This window comes from Meriones unguiculatus, chromosome 17, assembly GCF_030254825.1.
Source record: "Meriones unguiculatus strain TT.TT164.6M chromosome 17, Bangor_MerUng_6.1, whole genome shotgun sequence".
NCBI lineage: Eukaryota > Metazoa > Chordata > Mammalia > Rodentia > Muridae > Meriones > Meriones unguiculatus.
This window is the reverse complement of record NC_083364.1, coordinates 28,313,443-28,327,868: the sequence shown is the minus strand read 5'-3', so window position 1 is coordinate 28,327,868 and position 14,426 is coordinate 28,313,443. Positions and strand designations below refer to the sequence as shown.

At 44.3% G+C, this 14,426-nt stretch overlaps 1 long non-coding RNA gene across 2 annotated transcripts in view; it reads left to right on the top strand.

Moving 5' to 3' along the window:
- LOC132648516 (uncharacterized) overlaps positions 1-14,426 on the top strand; it is a 221,050-nt gene that overhangs the window by 110,936 nt on the left and 95,688 nt on the right. For both annotated transcript variants that reach the window (XR_009586915.1, XR_009586914.1), the window contains one exon: positions 5,858-5,956. This is a non-coding gene — a long non-coding RNA (uncharacterized LOC132648516). The remainder of the gene's footprint in view (positions 1-5,857; positions 5,957-14,426) is intronic.

Here is a 14,426-nt window from a genome sequence, read left to right as displayed (position 1 = left end):
TCTCTGTCTATTTCTTTTCTCTCTGTCTCCTATTTATTTTTTCTCTCCCTGCCCCCTTCCCACTCCCATCTCTTTCTCTTAAAGGCCTAACAAAATTGTGTCCTAGAACACCTTATTGAAAATGAAAAGCAACTTCCCCATCCAAACTCTTACTGTATGGGTGGATTTTAGAGGGAGGAGGGGATGAGAAAGGGCCCTCCTTGGCCTCTTGTCATTCCCATTTGGTAGTTTGGGGAAAGTAAAGGCCAAAATGAACGGAAAGGACTCCTTTCCTCTTCAGTGGACTTGCTTATTCACGGGAGACATCTGCATATGAAAATCAAAGCAGTGGGCAGTGTAAGGTGGCAGCTGTGGCCCTGCAGCTGCCTGCACAGTGAAGCACTGGGGAGTCCCCCACAGCACTGGGCCACTCAGCCCACACTGCTTATGGCCTTGTTGCCTGAGAAGAAGGAGTGCTAATGAAAAACAACAAGAGACCATGTTAGAGAGGGCTCCAGGGTGCCACTTACGTGAACACCCTATCACACACACAGGGAAACATGAGTCCAGTGGGTCTTCCCAGTTAAAATGGAGCACCATCTGGACTGGTTAGAAACTGCATTTACCTGATGTGAGCACCAGGAGTCTGTTATTTTTCTTTGCAAAAGTGGGATGGGACAGAAATACACAGCCAGAGGTGGGTGAGGCGTGAAGAGTCCCCAAAGGATCCCAGGAGACAGGCTGGTACATCCCAAGTGTCCATCTCCTCTAGGCCAATTTCTGTCCTCTGGGGTGACAGAGAGCTCTAGGGTATATGAATCCATAAGGAAGACAATCACATGTCTTACGAACTCAGCCAGTTAATTTTGCTGGCTGTTTAAATTTTGGTGGTATTCTTTAAAAATCTTTTCAAGGTTTGTTTTCTAGGGGGCGCAGGGAATTTACAATCACTAGTTCTTTCTGAAGGTTTCAGACTGTGAGAAGGACGAGATTTAAAAATATCGTGCTTGTCTCACAAAGGTAGCTTACATTTTTTGAAAGGAAGAAGTGGGTTCTGGTTTAACTCTTTAAGGCAGACTAGCTGAGAAACATCTCTGTTCTAATGGGAAGACTAGAACCTTGACATCAGAAGTGTTGATTTTTTTTTTTCTTTAGTGAGGTTAACTTCTGTCAGCGACAAGACAGCTGTGGGCCGGCAGGTGACTTAGCAGGAGAGAGTACTTGCCATGCAAACTTGGCAACCTGAGCTTGGTCCCCGTAACCACATAAAGACTGAAGGAGAAAACTGATGCCACAAAAAGTTGTCCTTTGATCCTCTACACCCACACTGCGGTATGGATGTCCCTCAGATGCCATTCTCTCTCTCTCTCTCTCTCTCTCTCTCTCTCTCTCTCTCTCTCTCTCTCTCAATAACTAATTAATTAAAGAGCTGAGATTCCTGCCTCTTCTCTCCAAGTTAAGAAAGGACACCAGGGAGGATAGCACATCTTGAAGAGTCTAGCATGATACAAACTGTATACATAGAATCCAATTATGCCAGCACAGGACTGGGAGCCTTGCTTCAGTCTCACACCTGATCTTACTACTCTCAAGATGCCCAAGTGTGTCCAGTATTACTGTGGACCTTCCACAGAATGGTATTAGTCCTTCCATCTCTCTACATACAGTGAAACGCTTGTCATGAGTAAATCTCATCATTTACAAGATCACTGACCAAGATAAGGATCACTACTTCTTGAGTGACTTTTCTTCCTGATCAGCTTAGCTCAAAGAAAGAAAGGTCCAATAACTCCACCATGGGCTTGCTATCACATACTTTTAAGAAGGGGAGTGAGTACGTTTTATGGTCAAGAAAATGTCCACTTGAAAACAGTGCATCTTGAGGGACTGGTTCAATGCCTTTCCAGTGGTGGATGCTACATTGAAGGGGTTGTTGGAAGACATAGTCATGGGTCTCAGAACCATGTGGGTTCATAGATACAAGCCAGAAGGAAAAATAAACACGATTTTGCTCAGCCTTTGTATTTTACAGGAGGGACTATGGATAAAACATGTGAGGTCCTAACCTCATGAGATCCATCTGCTAACTGATGGTAGACCCTGTGCCATGGACTTCATATAGTCACAGAGCATACCCAAACATCGAAGTTTCTCAACGCACAGTTCATTCCTTATCTCTTTAGCCTCCTCAAAGCCAGGGACACTCTTCCTATAGTTCTAAAGGTTCCCTGATATGATCTTTCAGAGTGTCAAAACTGGGTTCACAACATCGCCTTTAGTAAATAGGATTGGGTGCAGAATTTAGAACCTGAAAGAATATAAAGAATGAGCCTCATATTTGTTGATTGCAATTTCAAATGCAGAAAATAGAGCCCAAGTGGCTATAATAAAGGATAATTGTGGAGGTAGGTTTTGCTGAAAACCAAGGAAAACTTTTTGGCATGTAGAGCTATCAAAATATAAATACTATACTGGAGATGTGAGTGTTTGCTTGTTTGTTTGTTTTCTGTAAGAGGTGTGCAAGCTTCCGAGGTTGATGCCTGGGCCGGCAACCTTCACAGTCTCACACATCTTTGGCAAGCCCATACGGAATGAATTTGATCCGGGTGTTTAAATGAGCACGTCTTAAAGCCACCTGTGCCTGTGTGCTGCCACCCAGGCGATGCCTCTCAGCGAACAACCCATCTACCATGCAAAGCAGCACTTCCTTTTATTTACTCTAAAATTAATACTGGCCGACTTTGGGGTGAAGAAGGCCGTCTCTCTGATATTTGCTGATTAAGTGCATAGTTTTATACTATCAAGCACTGTCAAGCCCCCACCCAGCTGGCTCCTTTTTGTTTGGAGAAATACACTTGTGCTTGTCCACAGCAGGGCTCCATCATATGTGTGATCAGAACAGTTCTCCCCTGTTCCCGACCTACCTCCCTGCGCTACTAAATTTTTGTCTTATGGTCCTTGACTAGGACTTCCATGTTACTGTTTTCTGAGCCCACACACCGCTGACCTGGGCAAAGCGTGGCTCACAGTTTTTCTCTGTGGCTTCGGTATTCTTCCTGACCAAAGCCAACATTACCAAAGTCAGCATTCAGTGTGAGCAGCCACTGAGCTCGGATTTGTCAGGCTGATCTGTGTCAGCCCTGTCACTACCAGCTGTACAATGTTGCACATTGACTAATGTGTGTGTATATTGTGCGTGCATACACATGTGTGTGTTATGCATGTGTGCATAAGTGTGTGTGTGTATGTGTGTGTGTGTGGCTGTTCACCTGTGCTGGTGAGGAGGCCAGAAGCTGTTGTCAGCATGTCAACTTCATTGGTTTCTTATTTGTTTGACATGGGGTCCCTCATTGCACCTGGAGCTTGTTGTTTCAGCTAACCAGCAAGCCCTCAGGATCCACTTGTTGACGACACCATCTCCTCAGAAACCTGGGGCGTAGATGCACAGCACCAAAACTGGTCATCCACGGATGCCCAGGATCCTCACTCAAATCTTTGTGCTTACATGCCAGACATTTCACTCCCTGAGCCATCTCCCCAGTCAAGAGCAGAGAGGCTGAAAACAAGCAAGTAGACAACCGTCTTACCAACCAAAACCAAAACCAAACAAACAACCACCCACAGCACGAAACACTCAACACTGTAGCATTGAGACCACAGAAATACTTGACCAGAGACACTGAGTTTGAGCTAAATTGACTTAAAATTCAAGTCTGTAAATTTCTAGATTGTGGTAACAGTTTGCTGAACAGTTCTCAGTTTCCTAACCTGAAGAAGGAAAGAGAGAAAGAAAGAAAGAAAGAAAGAGAGAGAGAGAGAGAAAGAAAGAAAGAGAAAGAACAAAGAGAGAAGGAAAGAAAGAAAGAAAGAAAGAAAGGAAGGAAGGAAGGAAGGAAGGAAGGAAGGAAGGAAGGAAGGAAGGAATCCTAGCATTACAGACAGTCCCAGTGAAGAGAATAACTAACTATCCAGTGTGTCTCCTGAAAAATGAAGTTGGGTTGATCTCTGAACTACACAGGTGTACAGACATGTACACACATACTTTAACCCAGACATGCACCTATACAAAAATATATGTACACACTCAAATACACATGTGCACACATATGCACACACACACACAGGCACACACATGGAGACGTGCATGCATCCAGGAAGTCAATACTTTAAAGTTTAAGAGATAGAAAAGAATGATCCATGCAAGTTTTTTAGTGTTACCTGATAAGGAGGCTGTGTTCAAGGTGTTTGAGGAAAGGAAATGAAATACATCTAAACCCACTGAACACATCTTGAGTTTTGATCCACTGGAATCTATTGTGTTAGAGATAGAAACTGTAGTATGTTTTGTCCAAAAGAGGTCTGTATTTTCCCAAACTCTCTATGTCCCTGAGATTTACAGTCAGGTGATTCGATTGTGAATTCCATCTCTGATTTATTTGTTCTACCATTTTGGTTCAGTAACATCTTTTTTTAAAAAAAAATATATTTTTCTTAGCTCTAGCATTGAGATCACAGAAATATTTGACCCAGGACACAGCGTTTGAGCCCAGTTGACTTAAAATTCAAGTCTTGTCAATTTCTAGCTTGTGCAAACAGACAATTTGAATTGTTCTCAGTTTTCTAACATGAAGGTAGAAAAAAAGAATCATACCAAGAAGATAGTCCTAGTCATAATTCAGTAGGGTGACTGTGTATAGCAGTTAAGGTAGTTAAGGTGCTGGTCACTCACAGCACCTCATCTCCATGCTGAGGAGTCCTCCATACATGTAGTAACTTTAGAGATGTACAGTTGCAAGTCTCTGTCCACACTGTGTAGGGGAAAGAGTAGTTTGGTGGCCAGTTGAGATTCAAGTGACGTAAACTTTTGAAAGATGCTGTTTTTTTTTGTACAGGGGATGGCTGGAAAGCCATTCATTTTCTTTCTTTCTTTCTTTCTCTTTCTTTCTTTCTTTCTTTCTTTCTTTCTTTCTTTCTTTCTCTCTCTCTCTCTCTTTCTTTCTTTCTTTCTCTCTCTCTTTCTTTTCTTTCTTCCTTCCTTTCTTCCTTCCTTCCTTCCTTCTTCTTTTCTTCTTCTTCTTCTCCTCCTTCTTCTTCTTTTTTTCTTTTCTCTGTGCAATTCCAGCTGTCCTGGAATTCACTCTATAGACCAGGCTGGCCTTGAACTCACAGAGATCTACTTACCTCTGCCTCCTGAGTGCTGGGATTAAAGGCCCACTGCCCACCAGCAACTTGGATTTCTTAACACTGATTTCTGTGAGCTTTGATGATCCCCTCCTAAGACCTTAGTTTTGATTTCTTAAAGAACATTGGTGTGTTAAAAGTTCACTAGTCATTTTCCATATTATAGGACCTTCCATGATAACAGTATTTATTATAGATTCCAGACTATCAAAAGTGCTATTTCGTCTTAAAATTTCCAGGTAACCCACTATATGGGTAGAATTTCATGGGTCATGGGACATTTATTTTTCTGGAGGGGTGACCATTTATATTAAAGACTTTATATTCTTAGCAAGAGTGCCACTATTTGCTCACTACTTACTCCAGAATTCTCAAGTAAATGCTACCTAGTCCTACTCATCTATGCATTTAGTTTGTCCATTGTGTTTCCTTGGGAGAGAAGTCACACAACCAAGCCATTTGGATAACTTCTATCTGTCTCAAATTTCTTAGATGAACCCCAGCAAATTCTTTGCTTCCATTTGTGACTCAGCATATTTATTTGAGAGTGAAAAGGGTGGAATATAGGATCTCTGATGTCTCCTCCAATTGTGTCAATTTGTGATACTAAAATACGCTGTCATTCATAGTCTTCCTGGAAAGTTCCTTGATAGAATTGTAGAAAACACCTGACAGAAAACTTCTCTTTTCTTGCCAGCACCCAGAGCTCTTTTTTAAATAAATGCTGAAGAAAGGACCCTTAATTAAGCATGCTGGATACTGTGGATGCAGTAAGCTTCGTGGCAACTTAAACCAGGTAAGAGCTCAAAGGAGACAATACGAATTCATTTACATTGATTTTTCTGTTATTTGAATAAACTGAACAATGCTGTTCTACTTTTCCTTCTGTTGCTGTGATAAACCACTTCGGCCAAAAGCAGCTAGAGGAGGAAAGAATTTATTTGGCTCCCACTTCCAGGCCATAGTCTATTTTTGATGGATAGCATGGCAGGAACTCAAGTTGAAGCGGGAATTGTGGAGGAATGCTGCTTTCTGTCTTGCTCCAGGTAGCTGGTTTTCCTACACAGCCCAGGACCTTCAGTCTAGGGAATGCTGCCACCCACAGAAGGCTGCCTCCTACATCAGTTAACAGCTGATGTCAAGACATGCTCCATCCCCGTAGATATGCTCCCTGGCCAATCTGTTCAGGACCATTCCCCAGTTGAGACTCCTTTCTTTGGTGCCTGTAGGCTGTCAAGGTGACTGTTAAAGTTAACTAGGATACCCACCAGTAAAATTCTCTTAGAGAGATTGCCTTGCTTACGTTTGACCGGTACTTCACTCTCCCTACAGCAGAAAGGGTCACACACTGACCTACTGCTAGGGTCTGTCTTGATTCTGGATGGTGGCCTAGGCTTGTCTGCTATCTTTGGGGCTTTTATTTCTACCTATTGATGACGATCTCGGACCAAGGTAAGGCTTTTCCAAGTAGAAGCAGCTTGAGGGTAGCCTTGCTGTGATGCATATCCTGGTTCGGAAACGAGGCAGAAGTTTTACTTGAAACACAGAAGGGGACACAGCAGAAACCTCAATTGACGCAGGCACACGTAGCCAAGGTGAAATGACACGTAGTTTGCCGCTGTTTGAAGAGAAGTGCGATTGTGTTGTCCAGGTATTTGTCCCGTGTGCCTCACCGCTTCCCTGTAAAACTCTGTGGAGCACTGCTATAGAAACTACGTGAGGGAGAACGAAAGGGTCGGTGCCAAGAGCAGAGAAAGGGGAACCTGGGCCCTGGCTTCCTAGCCCAGGTGCTGCTGCCTGGGGAGTCTGCGCCTGGGCCTGCTGCTGAGGCAGGACCCTCAGGAGCTGCCTTGGGCAGAGGTGTGGGGGAAGGAAAGTGCTTCGGCACAACACGAGTTTCACTTCCTGCCTCAAACCCAGAGAGTCCTTATATAAATATCGACCTCAGCAGCTGTGGCTCTCACCCTCTTCTCACTATTACTCCTGAGGCTCAGCTCTCAGGCAGGCGCCTGCAGCCTCTCACTTTCCCCAGGTCCTATAGCACTTGCAGCGGGGCCCCGCCAGGTGGGCGCCTGGGGCAGAAATGAATCACAACCTCTCTCTGGCCCTCCAGCCAGCCTTGCCCAGGAGCTCTTGCCCCGCTGAGCAAGAGAGGGTGTCCTGACTAGTGGCCCGCGTTTAATCAAATTAAATCCTGTCCACAGACGTGACAGGCCCTCAACCCATCTGTGTGGAGGCCCCAGAAAGCATCGTCAGCACTCTCACTGGTAGCGGTTGGACAGCCCAGAACTTGGCATGCTCACCCGTATGCACATCCCATACTGCAGGCTGAACTAGACTCAAGACTCTCAGACACTCTCCAAGGGAGCGAGCATGGCTGCATGGCTGAAGGAGTAAGCCCAAAGGGAAAGGCGGAAACGTGTCTCAGTCACTATTCTACCATTAACAAAACAGCTACTAATCCTCAGCCATCACTTTTTGAACCTGTTTTATTTTTGAAGATAACATTTAAACAAACGAACGAATGAGCGAACCCAGCCATGTACCATGACCTCCCTGAACCTCCATATCTTCCTAAATTATTGGCGGGAGGGTTCTAGAGAGATGGCTCTAAGAGCGCTTGTTATGCGAGCATGAAAACTTGAGTTCCGATCCAGGAAAGCCCAGATAAAAAAGCTGGCAATGTAATCCCAGTGCTGTTGGGGGCCTAGACAGGAAGATGGCTGGAGCCGCCCAGCAGCAGGGTCAGGGAGAGATTCTGGGTCTAGAAGTAAGACGGAGAGTGATAGAGGGTGATGTCAATCTGCCTTTGGTGGACACAGGTGAGCACACCTGCACATCACACACACATACACACACATATACCACACAACACACTAAACACACACAAAATAAGCCAATGGTAAGAGAGCTGCTTCTCCTTGATGCGTTTCACGCAGGCGATAGTTGCCATTCCTTTTCTACCTACTGAGTACACTTGGCAAGTACTAGTGTCAAGTAAAACATATGCTGTTATTCAAAATTATTTTACTTTCATATACATGTAATATATAGCACAACATGTATACATTACATCTATACATACATACATACAGTGCAGCCCTAGAGACTCAATCTAGGGTTCTCCACACACTAGGCAAACACTTTGTCATTGAGTTGTATTTTCAGCCCTTTTTACTTTTTTAAGACAAGCTCACTATTCTCTGACTGTCCTTGAATTTCCTATGTAGCACAGACAGACGTTTAAATCTGCCATCCTTCGGCTGTAGCTTCCAGGGTAAATGGAGCTACAAGCCTGTACTATGAGGACCCACAACCGCATTCTTAACAACACCACAATCTTCGGGATCTTAGACAGTAAATCTCAGGCATAAAGTGGTAAATGGCTTCCCTGGGCTCCTGACATAAATAACAGAAAGGGTAGTGGTAAGAGAGCTCTTGCTAAGTGTTTAGGAATCACAAAAGATTAAATGCTCTCACAATAATATGCTCATTCTCCCCTTTAATAAACATCAGGCTAGGTAGCTGTGGTTTACTGTAAAATGCAGCGAAAAAACAGATTGCCAAGCTTTTTTAAAGAATAAATTTATTAAAAATTATACATAATCTCTGAATAAGAAGACTGAAAGAAGATGAACACTCAACCAAAATGTTAACTACTGGCCTTCCATAAGTGTGGTTTTAGAATGGTTTGAATCTCTTTCTTTGTGGTTCTTTGAATCGTTCCAGTTGGATAATGTTCACAAGAGAAACCAAAAAGAGGTTCGATGTCCTTAGTTTTTCCTCAAGCACGCATCAGGTGTCAAGCAGAGGAAGCCAAAGCAGGCCGTTGTGATTATAAGCAGGATGTCTCACCAGAGGGCCCTGGCATGATGTGCTGTCAAGTTTCTCTCTCACACGTGACTACTATGCTCCTTCATGCATCTATCGCATAAACATCAGAACATGCATGGTGCAAAGAAAGAAGACGGCCGGGTGGTGAGAAGGCCAGTTCCAAATTCTGCTACCATTATTCCGAGGCCAGGAGCACTTTCATCCTCGGAGCCACCAGGACTTCTCAAAGCTGAAAGCATGGGGCTTGGCGTGCATGTAAAGGTTCTTCGAGATCAGCCCAGGGTTGGCTGTGTTTGGCAGAGAAGGGATAGGCCCTGACCCAGCAGGGAAGAGCGGAGGCTCGCTGTAGAGAGCCGACACTTCTGGAGAAGGAATGGCCATGTAATTAGCAACAGTGTACACACGCTTTCTCGCTCTGCTTCTCGGTTTATCGTTGTCTGTTTTTAAAGGCAGGGTCTCCTACATGCGCTACGGCCCCTGGCTTCACTCGCACGCAGCCTTGTGTCTGTTCTCTAAAGGGCTCATTACGTCAAATCATCCCCAAGGCTTGAACACGCCATGAAATGAACTAAAATTCGGGGGGGGGGAACCCTGAAACACACTAAACAGTCAATAGGTGACACTGGCCGTTTCAGACGGCATTGGAATTCCATGAACACTTCTTGGATCTGTCAGTGCTGATCTTGAGCGGGATTCTCTGCTTCCCAGCTTATACTCCGTCGCATCAAAAGAGGGGTAGAGAAGAAGTTGTACGTGGTGAGTTGAAATCCACAATGAACAGAAAACTACAAAACGCTTATAATGCCCTTTGCCCACGAGAAGCCTCACCACTAATGAGCTCACTGGGAGGTAGAAAGTGTGGTGAGCCGTGATGAACCCTGGTGTGGCAATCTGCACCTCAGCTAGTGACTGGTCATCAAGATGCATGCACGGAGCACCTCCCATGTGGCAGACAACAGAGACAGTGAGCAGAAGCTAAACAGTCTCTGAGCTTCTGGAAGGCACGTGGCCTGTCCTTGTTTCCTCAGCTCCTGAACGTGCCCCGTGCCAAGGAGGAGCCCACACAGTCATGGAGTCCTGGGCACGTTACTCCTTCTCCTTAGTGATCGTCAAGGTCTGGTTCCGGTGTTGCATGGTGTCTTACAGTGAGAAAGGTCTACATACAGAAACAGCCCAAAGGTTGCAGAGCAAGCAGCAGCAGGGGTCAAATGAAACCACGAAGCCTCCAGGGAGTGTGTGAACCAGCACATCCCTGCCTCCCCTGCTGGCCCAGAAAATGCAATTGATGTACTCAGACTCAGCAGGAACTGGGGCAGAGCTTTGGGTCTGTAAAAACCTATACAGAATCCTTTGGTGGGGCGAGGGGCTTCCGTGAAGACTTCGTGAGCAGTGTCCAGACTCTTCCAATGATTCAGACTTGGAACATAATGTTGATCACGCTGTGCACAGAGCAGGAGAGTTACTCAGCTCTTGTCACCTTCTCTCGCCCGAGCTTTACCTGTGTCACCCAAAGCCTCACAGGATAGCAACACCTACCTCACATTTAACCAGGCTGACTGAATGTGAAAACTCATGTAAGAGGTCTCAGTAAGCTCTAAAGTGCTTCATACATGGAAAATAGAATTAGTATTCATGGAGGAGGGAGAAAGAAAGGGTACCTTAAGAAATCAACAGTCACAGCCCAACTAGATAGCTGTGTAACTGTCTCAGAAGTGAGGATAAAAGCCAGCTCATGGAAGTTTCATGGGGTAAGACCATCACTAGCCCCTTCCTACAGATGACATGAAGGGTAAGTAAGTAACATGATGAATGTCCCCATCAGGGAGTGGCAAAGCTAGGACTCACATAAGATAGTCTGTTTGCAACATTCTTGACAAGTGTGCCCTTCCGCTTCCTGCAAGGACAAAAATGCGGTTCAATTTAATTCTACATAGGGAATATAATCTGAGTGGTGGACCGCGCCCAGGGTACCTAAAAATGAAGACCACACAGAAACACTCCAAGGGGCAAGGACATAGATGGTGAGAGTATGATGGGTATTGGAACACTGGGGAATATTGTGAAGATGGGGTATATGAGAATTTCAGAATTTCCACATTCAATGCAGACTGTGGTGTAATAAAGATGGGCTCAAGGTCAGGCTCGAAGCTGATGTGTTGGACACGTGGCAAAGGGTCTTGCATGCCATACTAATCAGGTGGGGCTTTAGCCTAGAGTCAGACGGGAAGTGTATGATAATGTGGAGTCTGAAGAAAACTAAATTAGGAGAGAGGCATTTACCTCAGCCTTGCACTGACGAAGATGAACAGAGATGAAAGGGAACGCTTTCAGAGTAGACCTCTCCTGCAGAAGAAAGGGAAGTGAAAGCTCATGGATTTGTTATATCTATGATGCTCAAAATGATGAAGAGTGGCAGGATCTAGCAGACTGGGTTGAAGGGAACTTCAGAGTGCTCCTCCCATCCCATGCTTGACTTTCCTGTCCCATTATTGGTGTGACACCTTAGCTTCTGGGAACCTTTCCAGTTGCAGAAAAGTTTTACCTCATCAGACAGCCCCCGTGTTACCCTCCGGAGAGGGTTTTGCTAGAGTGAACTATTGTTTTGTAAAAGCTTCAAGTGATTATACTTTTTTTTATGCAAATCTAAGCAACTCTTTGTCTCAAAATCCCTCTATTGACAACCTCATGGGGCCCAGACCTTCCTTAGTTACCAACCAAGGAACTTTGAAGTGATCATAAACTTTGAAGTGTATCTGGGAGGCTCAGACCAACACCCTCAAGAATGGCAAACTAAGCTTAGGCAGAGAGAGCTGGCCAGGTAGGTGATACCCAATGTTTACTGGTAAAAGATACGAGATTGTTCTTTGTGTGCTCTCATCAGCCAAACCCAAGAACAGAGTTTTCATAATAACTATTAGTTAGGAAATGGGAGAAGGAACCCAAATCACACTAGTTCTTACAAGTAACTGAGACCTCACAGATCATTGCTGTAGCCCTTAGCAATTGGTGTTAGGCAATGAGATCCATAAGCGGATGATGTAGAGCCTCTTCTGCTCTGAGGAGTTCACGCTTTAAGGGGGCAGATAAGAGGGAAGCTACAAAGATGTCATATTACTATATATTATGATTATAGACTATCTTCAGTGTGTACATAGGGAGCCACCAATTTATCTAAATTTCATGACATGATCATTACACATGGCTTTGCATTCAATACTATGTCCCTTGTTTTTAGAATAGGGCCTGGGAGAGCCTCAATAAATATTTATTATATTCTAGTATATAAATGAGTGGGTACATAGATAAATACCTGATAGTATCTCGTCTAAAACAGAAAACAGGTTCCTCTGCCCTTCAACTGAATGCATCGCTCAGTATGACAAGGTGAGCACCATATTATAATGACTCCAGTGTGAGGATTGCCTAATTGAGGAGACCACAATGTCATTTCCTATTTTATATGCTAACACTGTCCATCCCAGTGCTAGTTTCTTGGCTACAGGACAATAGTCTTTGACCCAATCTATCAGGAGCCTGATCTTGGAAGGAAACAACCTTATCACAAATCTTGCTCATCTCCTTAGCCATCCAGGGAACCTGGGCAAGTCACTTTTTGTCTTTAAATTTCAATTTCTTGTGTGCTAAAGGAAGGAACTATCACTTCTATTTGGCATAGTTGCTAAATCATTTCATTATGGGCAAGAGACTGATTTTGCTGAGAAAGGATCTAAATTCAGCCATCAGGCCTCATTCTTGAAGTAGCATGACCTTTGGAAGCATTTGTATTGAAGCTTCAGCAAGAGAGAACAGTTGACAAAGTGGTATTTGAACCCGTGAACTTTTAGCTTAAAAGTAAGAGTTCACCTTTCTCTGGTGTTACAGTGTTGGCCAAGTGTGGCTGCTGTACCCTGCCTGTGTCGAGGACCGGAAACCTCACATTAGGTGGCACCTCTGACAGAGGTGCCTTCTGCAGCTCCACCTCTATGTTCCGCGGGGGTTTGATGTGAGGAGGAGGAGGAGTTAAGTATGTCTCTGATGAGGTCAAGTAAGTACGTGTGTGTACCCCTATGTGTGTGTGTGAGAGAGAGAGAGAGAGAGGAGAGAGAGAGATGGGTACAAGCATTCCAGCCTGCTGATACAAATCAGATTCACATCTACAAGATCTTGTTAGCCAGAAGGAAAAGGCCCCTATAACCACACCAAGGCTTTACTGTGAGAAAGTTTAAAGCCATTACTTTTTTTTCCAGAAAACTGCCAAGATTCCCTTATCAGCAGTAATATTTCAGTGACTTTTGCACACCTTCTTGCTTGTGCCATAATAGGTAGTGCTGTGTATTGACAGTATATATGTAATCTCTGACCTTTCCATAAGAAAGAACATCCATAACCAAAGCCTAGGTATAGGAGCTTCAGACAGGGGCAGATGAAGATGTGGGCCTTGCAGAAACTTTGTGTGTGACGTGTAATACAAGAGGGGCATACTGAACAAGGCAGAATTCTTGAAATACTGCCATTGGCTAAAAACCTTCCCAATATTTATCAATATCAAAATATATTTATATATGCAAGTAAATAGCTGTTTTCAGCTAAGAACTCGAATGCCAGCTTCCATCTCTGAGCGCAGCCAGCGCCTTCCCTCCTAGAGAGGGAATTCACTTAGTTTACAAATGTCTTTGCTTCTTTGTGGTTCTTCGCAATTACCGTTCATAGTTACTCGACAAGCCAGGTACTTAAAGTGATTTATGTCATCCACCAGAGGGAATTATTTCCCTAGGGCCACTGTTTCCCAGGTTGGCATAAAGCAAATTCCTCAGCTTTCAGTCTTGCGGGATCTGGAAGTCTTTCTGATGAGGTCTTCACCACTTCTTTTTATATTCTTTGTTCCGCCAAATTGCAAACCATCTGTGTATATGGTGTCTTTGTCTGTGCCTTTGCTTCTCTCGTGCACCCCTCTTGGGTTGCCTTCTTCAGTGTCTGTTCTTGAGCTGCAGTTGTCTCTATGAATCCTTCCTGATCCCCCTTTCCATGCTTTTGCTCTTACCATGCTTTTCCTTCCATATTTTCTGGTCATGGGTTAGTCTGCATTACTTTACCACTCAAGCCCTCTTTTCCATTCTGGTTCACCATGAGCACCTTGAAAGCCGGGCACAAGTAATGTCTGAGGTATTTTGTATGGTTAAGACATTCCTATAGAATGCTTTCTGGCTCTTTGTTTGTTTGATTGTTTTTGGTTTGTTTGTTTGTTGTGGGCTGCACAAGGTGGCACACATGTTATCCCAACACTCTGAGGACAGGAGGATCAGAAGTTGAAAGACCAGCCTGGGCTACACAAGTGGATTCCAAGTCAGCTGGGGCTACAGGTAAGACCCTGTTTCAAGATAAATACATACATACATACATACATACACACACACACATACATACATGCTCCT